The following is a 15,906-nucleotide window of genomic DNA, read 5'->3' as shown; positions in this document are numbered from 1 at the left end:
AAGACAACATGAAACTCAATAACATTCAAATCATAGGAATACCAGAATGAGAAGAAAAGGAACAAGGAATAGAAACCTTGTTTGAAAAAATGATGACAGAAAACTTTCCAAACCTGGAAAGGGAAAAAACCATGCAAGTTCAGGAAGCACAGAGGGTCCCAATTAAGATGAACCCAAAGAGCCCTACTCTAAGACACATCATAATTAAAATGCCAAATTTTAAAGACAAAGAGAGAATCTTAAAAGCAGCAAGGGTGAAACCAGAAGTAACATTCCAGGGAGCTCTGATAAGGCTAGCAGATAATTTCTCAACAGACACACTTCAGGCCAGGAGAGAATGACAAAAAATATTCCAAGTAACGAAAAACAAAGGCCTGCAACCAAGACTACTCTACTCAGTGAGGCTCTCAATTAAAATGGAAGGTGAAATAAGGAGTTTCCCAGACAAAAGAAGGCTGAAAGAATACACCTCTAACAAACTAGCACTGCAGGATATGCTAAAGGGACTGCTATAAGAAGGGGAAGAGAGAGAGAGAGAGAGAGGGAGGGAGGGAGAGGGGAACATAGGTACAAAGGGGGGAAATGAATAAATACCTATCAATAATAACCTTAAATGTTAATGGATTAAATGTTCCAATAAAAAGGCACAGGGTAGCTGAATGGATAAGAAAACATGACCTGCATATATGCTACCTACAAGAGATCCACCTCAGAATAAAAGATCTACAGAGACTAAAACTGAAGTGTTTGAAAAAATATTCCAAGCAAATGGATGGGAAAAAATTGCCAGGGTAACAATACTTATATCAGAACAAATATACTTCAAAACATAGACCATAAAAAGAGAAGCAGAAGGACACTTCATAATACTCAAGGGAAGAAATTACCAAGAAGACATAAACATTATAAACATATAGGTATCCAACATAAGAGCAGCAAAATATATAAGGAAAATATTTGAGGACTTCAAGAAAGATATAGACATCAATATACCGATACTAGGGGACTATAACACCCCACTGTCAAAAATGGATAGATCTTCCAAACAAAATATCAGCAAGGATATTGAGGCATTGAACAATGCCCTGGATGAAATAGACTTAACAGATTATATATATATATATATAAAACGTTTCATCCCTAAGAAGCAAAGCACACATTCTTTTCAAACTCATGTGGAACATTTTCAAAGTAGATCACATAATAGGACACAAAACAAACCTCAACAATTTCAAGAAAATTGAAATCATATCCAGAATTTTCATGGACCACAAGGGACTGAAACAAAAAACCAGCCTCAAGGAAAAAATTCCAAAACATTCAAATTCATGGAACTCAATAACATGCTATTAAACAATGAATCAGTTAAGAATGAAATCAAGAAACAAATCAAAAAGTTTCTGAAAACACTTGACAATGAACACACAACAGTCCAAAATGTATGGGACACAGCAAAGGAAGCTCTGAGAGGGAAGTTCATAGCAACACAGGCCTAACTAAAAAAGATAGGAACATTTCGAATAAACAACCTAACTCTACATCTACCAGAACTGGAGGAACAACAACAAACAAAGCCCAGAGCAATTAGAAGGAAGGAAATAACCAAAATCAGAGAAGAATTGAACGACATAGAGACTAAAAGAACAATCCAAAGAATCAATAAATCCAGGATCTGGTTCTTTGAAAAGATAAACACTGACAATCCTTTAAGCAGGCTCATCAAGAAAAAAAGAGAGAAGACCCAAATAAACAAAATAAGAAATGAAAGAGGAGAGATTACAACTGATATCATAGAAATACAAAGGATTGCAAGAAATTACTATGAAGAACTATATGCCAAGAAGTTTGAAAACCAGGAAGAAATGAACAAATTTCTAGAAAAATAGAATCTCCCAAAACTGAATGAAGAAGAAGCTGAAAGGCTGAACAGACCAATAATAACTGATGAAATTGAAGCAGTAACCAGAAAACTCCCAGCACACAAAAGCCCTGGACTGGATATTTTCACAGGAGAATTGTACAAAACATTGAAGGACGAGTGAATGCCTATACTTCTCAGACTATTCCAAAAAATCCTAGAAGAGGAAAGAGTTCCAAACTGTGGGGAGGGTCTGCCCACAGATCCCCAAGCCCCTGTCCTCCATGGATGAGAATATGTCAATCAAGACATGATCTGCTTGGGGAGGAAAGAAGGCCAATCTGTCACAGGAGAAGGGCCTTGAGCCTGTTCCTCAACTGGCTTTTATTGGGTTCAATTTGCACAGGAATACAGGTAAAGCTCATGAATCATTGTCAGGCACTAATGATCAAACAATAGATAACATTCAAAGTACTATGAGGGCTTATTCTGAGTCAGGGTCAGTTAGCTAAAGGGCCATAAAACTTTGGGGAAAAAACTCATTTTATGCTTGCACCCTTATCAGAAAATTGAGGATGTTCTTACCAAAGCAAGATTCACAGGATTTTATGCATTCTTTCTTAGGCTTGACTGACCCAGGGAACAGCCCATTTCTGTTCAGGGCTGCACTGCACTCCAGCATGGTTTCAGGTTTAAGTCAGGCAGGGGAAGTAAGGCAGCCAAGAGATTAGGAGACTTCTTGTAGACAGAATGAGGACTTAGAAAGCCAAGGGGTAAGTGTCCATCAACCCCTTTCTCTATACCCCCCCCAAGTCCTTCCCTGATGGCCCTATCATGACCATGCCTATCTTAGGTTGTCCTTCCCTTGAGGAATCTTATCCATCATTGGCTAACTAGTCATCTGCCTAGGGCCAAGCAGGGTGAAGTGAATGGGGGCAGAGGTGGCACTCCTGCCAGGGAGATAAGCTTTGTCTCCTTAGTGGCTTATGGTCCCAAGGTCTTTTACTCAGCCTTAGCCATGGGGGGATTACAGTTTCTTAAAACAGGCAGGGCAGTTCCCAAAACCAAACTCTTTTAACAAAGTGAGCATCATCCTAATTCCAAAACCAGATAAAGACACAACAATGAAAAACACTACAGGCCAATATCACTGATTAACACAGTTGCTAAAATCCTTAACAAAAAAATTGGCAAACCACACCCAGCAATACATTAAAAAGATCATACAGCATGATCAAATAGGACTCACCCCAGGGATGTGAGGGGGGTACAACTTTCACAAATTAGTAAACATAATACATCACATAAATAAAAGGAAACACAAAAATCACATGATCATGTCAATAGATGTGGAAAAAGCATTTGATAAGGTACAACACCCATTTATGATTAAAACACTCAGCAAAGTGGGAGTACAGGGAGCATTCCTCAACACAATAAAGGCTATATATGAAAGACCTAGAGCCAACATCATACTCAATGGGCAAAAACTAAAAGGTTTCCCACTAAGGTCAGAAATAAGACAACGATTTTCCCTTTACCACTTTTATTCAATATACCATTGGAAGTCCTAGCCACCACAATCAGACAAGAAAGAGAAATAAAAGACATCAAAATTTGAAAGGAGGAAGTAAAGCTGTCACTGTTTGCAGATGTTTTGATAGTGTACATGGAAAATCCTGTAGTCTCCACCAAACAACTACTCAGCCTAATAAATGAATTTGCCAAAACAGCAGGATATAAAGTCAACATATAGAAATCAAAGGCATTTTTATACACCAACAATGAAATATCAGAATCGGATGTAGGGAAAAAATCGTATTTGCTATAGCAACAAGTAAAATAAAGTGCCTAAGAATAAATCTTACAAAGTAGGTGAAAGACCTGTACTCAGAAAACTACACAACACTAAAGAAAGAAATTAAGGAAGACACAAATGGAATCATACACTGTATTCATGGACTGGAAGAATTACCATCATCAAAATGTCCATATTACCCAAAGCTATTTATAGATTCAATGCAATCCCTATTAAAATATCAATGACATATTTCACATATATAGAACAAACATTTCAAAAATTTATATGGAACTGTAAATGACCCCAAAAAGCTCTAGCAATTTTGAGAAAGAAGAACAAAGTAGGAGGGATGACAGTAACTCATATCAAACTATATTACAAGCTCACTGTAGTCTAAACAATCTAGTACTGGTATAAGGACAGACATATAGACCAATGGAACAAAATAGAGAGTCTAGAAATAAACCCAAGTGGTCATTAATATTTGACAAATGGGGCAGAAGCATAAAATGGAGTAAAAATAGCCTCTTCAAGAAATGGTGTTGGGAGAACTGGACAGGTACATGCAAAAAAAATGAAACTCAAACTCCAATTTACAGCATACACATGAATAAATTCAAGGTGGGTAAAAGACTTACCATATTTTTTAGACCATAAGATGCACCTAGGTTTTAGAGGAAGAAAACAGGAAAAAAATTGAAGCAAAAATTTGGTAAAATATTTGGTAAAATTAATAACATAAATAACATAATATTTCACCAATGTTAATGTAAACAGAACTCAACAGCAGCATTATCAACTATTATTACTGATTTTAAACTTTAAGTACAGAACCCCCTCTAATCACCAGGGAACCCCAAGAATTCCTTGGCACTACTGTCCACATTTATGAAGCTCAGTTCCTCAGAATCACTGCTATCACTGTCTTCACTCTGTTCATGGAGGGCATCATCTTCAAAGCCATCTAAGGCATTGCTGATGCCACATTTTTTGAAGGACCTCACAATGGTTTCATCCTTAACTGACTGCCATGAGGTTTTCACCCACTCACAAACTGGGGTAATAGTGGGCCTCTTCATTCGTCCAGTTGGTGTCAGATCATGATGTCCAGCAGCCATCCATTTGTTCCACTCTTTTCTCATGAAAACTTTAAATGGCTTGTTGATGGAAATGTACAAAGGTTGCAACTGGCTGGTAAGCCCCCCAGGAATTATGGCTAGATGGGTTTTCTCTTCTTTAAATCTCCTTTTTTGTGGCTTCAGTGATATGTGCCCTAAACTGGTCAAGGAGTAATAGAGCAGGTTTTTTCAGAATCCCTCCAGGATGTTTGGACCACACTTTTTCTATCCATATCTTCATGCCATTTTCGTCCATTCATCCTTTGTCATGAACATGAACAATAACTCCTCTTGGGATTGCCTCTTTTGGAATGTTTTCTCTCTTGAAAACCAGCATTGGTGGCAATTTGGTGCCATCTGCACAGCAGGACAACACAACTGTATAATGGGTTTTATCATGCCCTGAGGTTTTCACGGTTATGGTTTTGGCACCTTTCACATCTACAGTCTTGTTTGATCGAACATCAAAGGTTAACAGGACTTCATCCATGTTCCCAATCTGGCTTATTTCAAATCATTTTTCTTTCTTGCATCCAGTACAAATTTGTGAAAAGATGCAATCTTGGATTCATATTCTACAGGCATTTTTTTGTGCAGCCCTAGTTTTGGTGCACAGCAAGGCCACACCTCTTCATAAATCTGTGGCACCATGATGGTGATCCAGTGAAGTCCTCAATGCCTTTCTCTGCAGCAAGACGTTTGGTTTCATATATGATCATTCCTGTAGATACTGAAAGGCCATTGTTCCTGTGATGAGTGATCCACTCTTTCATATCCACTTCTAACTGTGGCCATTTTGCAGCATGCCCACGAAAACATTGTTTTGTTTTGTCTGTTTTTTGCAGTTGATAATCCTGTGTCCTCCATTCTTGTATCATTTTTTCAGTTGAAGGTGGCCCAAAGTGTCTCTCCGCTGCTCTGTTCCCATGTTCTTTGGCATACTTCACTACCTCCAGTTTAAAAGGGATTTTATATGAAATCCTTTTCTGCTTTGACATCTTTCCACAATTACAGTAGATTCAGCAGGAGACTATGGAATGCTATCATATCTTTCTACAACAAAATACAGTAATGACAGAACTGTCAGCACTGTGTCCTTCATAGTTATGGGGGCACTGTAGCTGAGAATATCAATGGATGATGCACTGTTATGGGGAGATCTGCTGCTGATACTGTTATGGGGAGACGCTGCTGGAGGGCCACAGGTTGTGCAACACTCTTGTATGGGGACAACAGTTTTGCACAACCTGTGTGGCTCTGCAGTTGTTGCCAAATTACAGCTCCCATCATCCCAACCTGTCCAAGCATGATAGGAGTTGTAGTTTTGCAACAGCTGCAGGGCCACATCGACAGGTGACTCTGCAGTGGAATTTGTCTATGTTAATGGGGGACACAGCAGTCACATGATGAAGGCACATACAGGCGCCATAGCCTTTCTTCTCCTAATGTGCCTGCACTGCCTGTACCCTCCTCCCTAGCACTATAGTATGCCACAGCGAGGACTCCGCTCCTGCCTCCCTTGCTTTTCACTGCCAGGACACCCCCTCCTCCCAGGCCAAGACCCAAAGCATCACCCTACTCCTGCTGCTGGCTTCCTGCAATGGTGACCCTGCTCCTGCCTCCTGTGACCATGCACCACTGCCACCCCACCCCCCACAGCAAGCCAGGTAAGCTACTTTCGGACTATAACATGCACCCCTCCTTTCCTCCCAAATTTGGGGAGGTGTGTCTCATAGTTTGAAAATATGGTAAATATAAATCATGATACCATAAATGTCCTAGAGGAGAACATAGGCAGGAAAATCTCAGACATTCCATGTAGCAATATTTTAACCAATATGTCCCCTAGAGCAAGGAACTTAAAGGAAAGAATAAAAAAATGGGATCTCATCAAAATATAAAGCTTCTTCACGGCTAAAGGAAACCATATGAAAATGAAAAAATAACCAACTATATGGAAAAACATATTTGCCAGTGATACCTCGGACAAGTGTTTGATCTCCAAAATATATAAAGAAGTCACAAGACTCCACACCAGGAAGACAAGCACCCAATTGAAAAATTAGCAACAGACTTGAACAGACACTTCTCCAAGGAGGATATACATGAGGCCCAGAGACATATGAAAAGATGCTCAGTATCACTAGACATCAGAGAGATGCAAAGTAAAACCATGATAAGTTACCACATCACACCTGTGAGAATGGCCATCATAAACAAATCAACAAATGACAAGTTTTGGAGAAGTTGTGGAAAAAAAGGAATCTTAGTACACTGTTGGTAAGAATGCAGGCTGATACAGCCACTGTGGAAAATGGTATGGAATTTCCTCAGAAAACTAAAAATGGAGCTGCCTTTTGACCTTGCAAAACTGTTGGGATTGTGCTCTAAGGATCTGGAAACACCAATTCAAAAGAACCTATGCACCCCAATGTTCATAGCAGCCCAGTTTACAATAGACAAGTGCTGGAAGCAACCTAAGTGCCCATCTGTAAACAAGTGGATCAAAAAACTTGTACTTTTGCACAATGGAATACTGTGCAGCAGAATAAAAGAAGGAGCTCCTACCCTTTAGGACAGTACAGATAAAACTGGAAAGCATTATGTTAAGTGAAATAAGCCAGGCAGTGAAAGACAAATACCAAATGATCTCAGGTATAAGTGTAACCTAATCAACAAAACAAACAAGCAAGCAAAATACAACCAGAGACACTGAAATAAAGACCAAACTGACAGTAACCGGAGGGAAGAGGGGAGAGGGATAATGGGGAAAATAAGGGAAGGACCATCAAGGAGCATGTATGAAGGACACATGGACAAAGCCAAAGGGGTAGGTTCGAGGGTAGGAGGCAGGGATGGGTGGGGCAGGGAGTGTGTGGTGGGTAAAAATGGAGACAACTGTAGTTGAACAACAATAAAAATAAAATTAAAAAATAAATATCTGCCTATTCAAAGGACTGTTCCAAATGTAACTGTTACAGAACAAACAAGGGGGGCCTGGGATGATATACTATTATTGAAAGAAGACCCCAGGTCCGTTATGTCCACCGCCAGAGGAAAGACGTCTCTCAATGCCAGAGATTTGTGAAAAGGAAAGGAAATGTTTATTTAATGCTATACAAACTTAAAGTAGTGACCTAATGTCTTTATCAAAAAATCCTAAAGTCCCTTAAAACACCCACAAACAGACACAGTCCTTCCTTCCTTCCCCCTTTGCCCAGTCCAGAGTACAGTATCTCAGGAACGGAAATAGAAGTCCATGGCTCAGGCAGGCCTCTGGTTCTTCCCAGTTAGTACTCCATCTCAACTGGGAGACCTCCCTGGGTTCCCGGCACCCTCAGCTGAGTCGCCGGGATCTCTGCTAAAACCAGGCGGTGGTTCCCCCTTCTAAAGCTGCGGGGGTCCCCACTCTGGCAAAGGCATGTGGTCCTCTCTCCCCAGGCCACGGGAGTCCCCACTCTGTCAGAGCCGCGTGGTTCTCTCCCTGAGGGCCGCGGGAGTCTTCACTCTGCTGACGCATGGTTCTCACCCTGCACAATTGTTACAGGGTGCAGCCAAGAGGGGGGACCCCAAATGGGCATTTGAAATGAGGTCCAGAACTTAAGGTGTCCAGGAGATTTTAAGATGTCTCCATCCCCCACCCCCAGGGTGTGGGTTGGGGGAAGGGACACATGGAGCAGGGCCATTGAGAGCTGTTTCGCATAGCAACAGCCTTGTAGCTAACCTCTGGTGTGGTCATTTAACATATCTATAGCCTTTGGCTGGTCGCTTAGATATGTTAAATAGCTGTGGCCATGCCCTGAGCCAGGGGAATGGAAGTAACTTCCCCACCAAGACGTAACTGGGGGGACAGGTCCCCCAAGTTACAGCGCCTGCGTGGGAGCTTGGAGATGATTGGCTCCAGGACTTGGGGCCACACCTGCCCAGACTCATGATGGCAGCCCAGTAAAGCTGGAAGGATACGAGTTCTGGCCTGTGAAGCTGAGTGTGGGAGGGGTCGGAAATGAGGCTGCAGAGGAAGATTGGCCGCGGGGATTTAAAACCCAGACTTGGCGGCCATTGAGAGGAGAGAACCATGCTGCTTCAGGAAGGAGAAGCATGTGCAGCCCTGAAAAGGTGAACTATGTGCAGCCCTGGAGGAGGTGAACCATGCGCAGCCCTGGGAGAGAACCATGTCGCTGTGGAGGTGCAGAGAGGATCACGGCCATTGGAGAGAGAGCCACACAGCTTTAGCAGAGTGAAGACCCCCGCATCCCTGAGAGGGAGAACCACGCGGCCTGGACAGAGTGGGGACCCCCACAGCTTTAGAAGGGGAACCACCGCCTGGTTTTAGCAGAGATCCCGGCGACTCATCTGAGGGTGCCGGGAACCCAGGGAGGTCTCCCAGTCGAGATGGAGTGCTAACTGGGAAGAACCAGAGGCCTGCCTGAGCCATGGACTTCTATTTCCTTTCCTGAGATACGGTACTCTGGACTGGGCAAAGGGGGAAGGAAGGAAGGACTGTGTCTGTTTGTGGGTGTTTTAAGGGACTTTAGGATTTTTTGACAAAGACATTAGGCCACTACTTTAAGTTTGTATAGCATTAAATAAACATTTCCTTTCCTTTTCACAAATCTCTAGCATTGAGAGACATCCTTCCTCTGGCAGCGGACATAATGGTCCCGGGGTCTTCTTTCAATAATAGTATATTGTCCCAGGCCCCCCTTGTTTGTTCTGTAACACAATGGCTGCAAAGGGGGTGGGGGGGTCGCCACTCTGCCAAAGCCGAGTGGCGGTTCTCTGCTAAAGCCACATGATGATCCTCTCTGCAGTTCCACAGCCGCATGGTTCTCCCTCTCAATGGCTGCCACCTCTGGGCTCAAATCCCCGGGCCAGTCCTCCTCTGCAGCCCCATTTCCGACTCCTCCCACACTCAGCTTCACATGCCAGAACTCACATCCTTCTAGCTTTATTGGACTGCCATCATGAGTCTGGGCAGGTGTGGCCCCAAGTCCTGGAGCCAATCATCTCCAAGCTCCCATGCAGGTGCTGTAACTCAGGGGACCTGCCCCCAGTCACGTCTTGGTGGGGAAGTTACTTCCATTCCCTTGGCTCTGAGCATGGCCACAGCTATTTAACATATCTAAGCGACCAGCCAAAGGTTATAGATATGTTAAATGACCACACCAGAGGTTAGCTACAAGGCTGTTGCTATGCGAAACAGCTCTCAAAGGCCCTGCTCCACTTGTCCCTTCCCCCAACCCATACCTGGGGAATGGGGGTGAAGACATCTTAAAATCTCCTGGATACCTTAAGTTCTGGACCCCATTTCAAATGCCTATTTGGGTCCCCCCTCTTGGCTGCACCCTGTAACATAACCACTAAAACTGATAAACTTCTGAATAGTTTGCGGGTATATATTCCACACAGGGCAGGTACAAAAGGTTGCAGATTGATCCCCGGTTGGGGCACATAGGGAGGTAACTGATTGATGCTTCTCTATCACATCCATGTTTCTGTGTCTCTCAAATAAATAAAACATATCATCATATGAAGATAAAAAAATCTAAATCATGTCCTTTTGTAGCTGAATGGCTAAATTAAATGTGGCACTTGCAGGCAGTGTAATATTATTCAGCAATTTAAAAGAAAGAGTTATCACCCTCAGTGGTATGGCTTAGTTGGTTAGGCATTGTCCTGCAAAACTGGGGGTTGCTGGTTCAATTCCTGGTCAAGGCACATGCCTGGATTGTGGGTTCATTCCCTGGTTGGTACACGTATGAAAGGCAACCAATTGGTGATTCTCACATCAATGTTTCTCTCCCTCTCTTTCTTCCTCCCTTCCACTCTGCCTGAAAAAGAAAACTAATAAAAAGAGCTATCAATCCATGAAAAGACATGGAACAAACTTAAATACATATAACTAAGTGAAATAAACCAAAATGAAAAGGCTTCATACTGAGCAATTTCAACTATATGACATTCTGGAGATTGCAACACAGTACTATGGAGACAGTAAAAAGATCAATGGTTGCTAGGGTCTAGGGCGGAAGGGTGGAATAATAAGAAGAGCACATAGGATTTTTAGGACAGTGGGAATATGCTGTTAGGTACTATAATGATGCATACATGTCATTATACCACCCATGGAATGTACAGCACAGAGAGTGAGCCTTAAGATAAACTACTGAGTTTGGGTGATAATGTTGTGTAAATGTAGGTTCATTCATCAGTTGTAACAAATGTACCACTCTAGTGGGGATGTCAATACTAGGGGATACTAGATATGTGCAGGGACAGAGGATATATGGGAAATGTCTTTACCTTCCCCTCAATTGTGCTGAGAACCTAAAATTGCTCCAAAAGAATTGTGTGATTTAAAAGCAAAAAAGCTAACAGCTAAGTGGAACATGTTCCATATTTGCATTTGTGGTTAGTTAAAAATATCCTTTATTATTACTGAAGTAGTATATGTGCCTTATGGAGAATTAGTAAACACAAGCAACAAAAACTTAAAAATGAATTCTTCTCATTGCCACTGCCAGAGATCCTGGAAGTTAACTCTGTAGTGCACATGCTTCTTAAGTATCTGTAAGCATGCATGTGTATATAATACATGGGTGTTTATATTTTTATGAAAATAGCATTAAACTGTTTTGGAGTCTGCTTTTTCTAAGTCAATGATCTTTATCTTTCCATTTTGGTAAGATTTCATCCCATCTAATACCCAAACTGCAGTGAAATTCCCCCTGCCCTACCCAATTTAATAAAGGAAAAAAAATTACAAGTAGTTTGTTAAAACCAGTATCTAATCCAGGACAAATGTATCGAGAAAATCACAGTAACCTAAACTTATTTAATTGTATTGTTTTCTTTTGAAAACTTTTTCAGCACCAAATATTCTTTTATCTGAAATTAGTCATTTTTATTGCTGAATTTATCTGAATGTGATTTAAAGTGTGATCAGTATACTGTAAATTTATCAGCGAATAGTTAAATAAATTATAGAATAGATTTTAAAAGGAACAAGATCTTCAAATATAAAAATTAGAGAAAGCTCATTTAATTATAAGGAAAAGTATTAGGATATTTTACCTGTTTAAATATTCCACAGTATCATAAAACAACTCACTGTTGCTGAATTTTTATTAGTGTGGTCATTACTCATTTGATACTGATTTTTAAAAATTTCCTTTTCTCTTTTTACTTTATAATGAACTATTCATGTTATGTGGCATTTTGTTAAGCTTTTTCAGTCAAAAAATGAATTTTATCTTTGTTAGGGTTAAGTGATAAAATTAGAATTAGATAAAATTAGAATAATCCCTAGAATTAAAGGAAAATAGAAATCACTTGTATTCAACAATTCTTTTTCTTTAGTATCCCTTAAATTTCAGGATACAGGGTGAACCAAAGGTCTGCTTATAGTTGTGAATATGCAAAGCACAGAATTTATTCATGTATTATGATTTATTAATTATTGTACTATGTTCTATACAAACAACTGTAAACCTAATTTTTGCCCGACCCTGTATTTTGTCCTTCAAAACAATTAATGGAACACTTATCATAGTAATTTTCTGAATGAATCCTTGTTCTAAACATAAAGTATAAGCAAACAACATTTGTACAAATAATAAATCTATCTATCTGTACATGTGAAGAAAACTGAAGACTCTCAAGTTATACCATGCATAACATTTTTAATAATTCTGGAATATGGTCTTGACATTTGTGTCAAAACCACAGTTATCCCTAAAGATAAAACTAACTTGTGGTCAGTTTAAAGTGTTATTTACTAGGAAAGAGTATGGCAGTTTCTCACAAAAGCAAAAATGTAACTATCATACAACCCAGCCATCACAGTCTTTGGCATTTATCCCATGGAATTGAAAGCTTATTTTCAGAGAAAAAAAAACTTTTACATGAATGTTCATAACTTAACTTATAATAGCTCAAACCTGGAAACCACCCAAATATTTTTCAGTAGCTGACTGGATAAACAAATTTTGGTTCATCCATAGAGTGGAATAACATCAGCAATGAAATGGAACAAACTATTGATTCTCCAAACAATGTGGATGAATCTTCAGAGAACTATACTGAGTGAAAATAGTCAATCCTAAAAGGTTATCTGCTGCATGATTACTTTTATGCAATATTCTTGAAATTGATACCAATAGACAGACTGTCCAGACAACTGGGAGCAGATTGAGGGCATGATGTACAGCCAGAAAATACCCTTGTGAAGTGCCCCAGGACATTGAGTTTTGTAGAACTCTGACAGTTGGGGCTGCACTGCCTGGGTAACCAAGCACATGCTTCCTGGCCCCTGGGCACGATGGTGGCAGGAGGAAGTCCTTATACAGAGCATGCGCAAGGCTCACAAGATAATTGGGTAAGAGGTAAAAAGCCGTCCTACCCAATTCCTGGACCAGTTTGGGGGCGGGACCTGGGTAAGGCAGGCACATGGGTAATAGAAGTTAAAATGGAAGCAGGAGAGGAGTAGATCAAAGAGGCCTGTCAGTCTAGCTAGAGAAAAGAGGGGATTGATTAGGAGGTGCACCCACTTAATGCACGTGAAAGTTTAGGAAGTTTATTGGTCATTTTGAGAAAACACCTGGTCCATCCCACACCCAGACCTAATATAAACTCAGAGGAACAAAGAGATCTCTCATGCTTGTGGCTGCTGCTTGGCCCCTGCACTGGGTTGATGTCCTGGCCTGTTCGCTACATGGGCCACATGACTGCAGTCATGTGACCCATGTCCTCCAGAAGACAGTCTCTCTCCCTTGCTGACCTGATGGACCATTTGCTGTTGTCTTTTCATGCTCTCCAGCCTGAGACCATGGGACCTTGTGGCCCAAGAAGTTGAACTAGAAATGGCAGCACTGGCTCCACACACAGCCCCCAGGAGGGAGCCTGAAGCTGGAAAGCAACTGGGAACATCCTAAACTATCTGGATGACCACTTAATGGCCACCTTGGGCTCAAAGGATGATACTTTACATTGGAGCAGGGATTCTGGGCACTGCCTTTGTTTTGTTCTTGCTGAGAACAACTGGATTTTGTCTGGGTCTTCCAGAGATGAGCTTTGGGATAGGTCATCCCCCATTCTCCCAGATTGTTCTGCATGGCAATAAAGACCTTTTTCCTTTTTCACCAGCCTCTGCCTCTGGGGTTTGCCTTTTGATGGTGGTGGGTAGCCAAATCCCACTTTGGTTTGGTAACAAAATAACAAAATTTTACAAAAGCAAATTATAGGAAAACAAATTAGTGGTTGACAAGGTCCAGGGACAGGGAAAAGTGTGGGGAAAGTAAGTATGACTATAAACATGAGGGATCCATGTGGCAATGGATCTATGTTGTGGTTGTGGATGGAGAGGTCGCCATCTCCATGGGATACAATTGTGTGGAAATAACTACATATATACACAAATGAGTACAAGCAAAACTGGGGAAATTTGAATAACATCAGTGAATTATATCATGCTGAGATTCTGATTGTTACATTGTGCTATAGTTTTGCAACATATAACTCATCAAAGAAACTCAGTTAAATTTACATGAAATCTGTCTGTATTACAACTTAAAACTATTACATTCTGCACAAACATTCATTTTCTCAACCTCAAAGAATATAGGAAAATGGAAACAATTTTTGTTTAAATGACAGTAATAAAGTCAGCCAAGTTTTAGTTTTATCTTCTTTAGAAATATTGGGGAACCCTGGCTGGTGTGGCTCAGTGAATTGAGTGCCAGCTTGCAAATGAAAGGTTGCCAGTTCGATTCCCAATTAGGGCATATGCCTGGGTTGTGGTCCAGATCCCTGCTTGTGGGCGTGTGAGAGGCAGCCAATCAATGTTTCTCTCACACACTGATGTTTCTCTTTCATTCTCCTTCCCTTATCCTCTCTCTCAAAATAAACAAAATCTTTTAAAAGAGAAATATTTGGGAAATGAAGGTCTTATAGCTATACAACCCTTCAAACACAATTATTCATATTTTTTCACATATACACCTACATTTATTTCTTTTGCATTTAAAACTTTTTTATTGTTCAAGTACAATTGTCTCCATTTCCCCCCACCCCCCTCACCCACCCCACTCAACCACACCTCCCACCCTCGATCCCACCCCACTTTGGCTTTGTCCATATGTCCTTTATACATGTTCCTTGATGACCCTTCTCCTATCCCCCTATTATCCCCTCCTATCTCCACTCTGGTCAATGTCAGTTTGGTCTTTATTTCAATGCCCCTGGTTATATTTTGCTTGCTTGTTTGCTTTGTTGATTAGCTTACACTTATAGGTGAGATCATATGGTATTGGTCTTTCAATGCCTGGCTTATTTCACTTTACATAATGCTCTCCAGTTCCATCCATGCTGTCACAAAGGGTAGGAGCTCCTTTTTTATTCTGCTGTGCAGTATTCCATTGTGTAAATGTACTACAGTACTTGTGGCCACCTAGGTTGCTTCCAATACTTGGCTACTGTAAATTCTGCTGCTATGAACATTAGGGTGCATAGGTTCTTTTCAATTGGTGTTTCAAGATTCTTAGGGTATAATCCCAATAGTGGTATCCAGATGTCAAAAGGCAGTTCCATTTTTAGATATCCGAGAAAATTCCATACTGTTTCCCACAGTGGCTGCACCAGTCTGCATTCCCACCATCAGTGCACTAGGGTTCCCTTTTCTCCACAACTTTGCCAACATGTATTGTTTGTTGATTTGATTATGATGGCCTTCTGACCAGTGAGAAGTGCTATCTCATTGTGGTTTTAATTTCCATCGCTCTGATGGTTAGTGATGCTGAGGATCCTTTCATATGTCTCTGGACCCTCTGTATGTCCTCCTTATACAAGTGTCTATTCAGGTCCTTTGCCCATTTTTTAATTGGGTCATTTCTCTTTCTGGTGTGGAGTTGTGTGAGTTCTTTATGTATTTCAAAGATCACACCCTTGTCGGAGGTATCACTGGGGAATATATTTTTCCACACTATTGTTTTTTTTTATTTTAATGCTGTTTTCTTTAGCCATGCAGAAATTTTTTATTGTAATGAGATCCCATTTGCTCATTCTTTCCTTTATGTCTCTTGCTCTAGGGAACATATTGATTAAAATATTGCTACATGGAATATCTGAGATTT

Source organism: Phyllostomus hastatus, unplaced genomic scaffold (assembly GCF_019186645.2).
Source record: "Phyllostomus hastatus isolate PE091 unplaced genomic scaffold, TTU_PhHast_1.1 phas_scaffold_28, whole genome shotgun sequence".
Lineage (NCBI taxonomy): Eukaryota > Metazoa > Chordata > Mammalia > Chiroptera > Phyllostomidae > Phyllostomus > Phyllostomus hastatus.
This window is presented reverse-complemented; position numbering follows the sequence as displayed.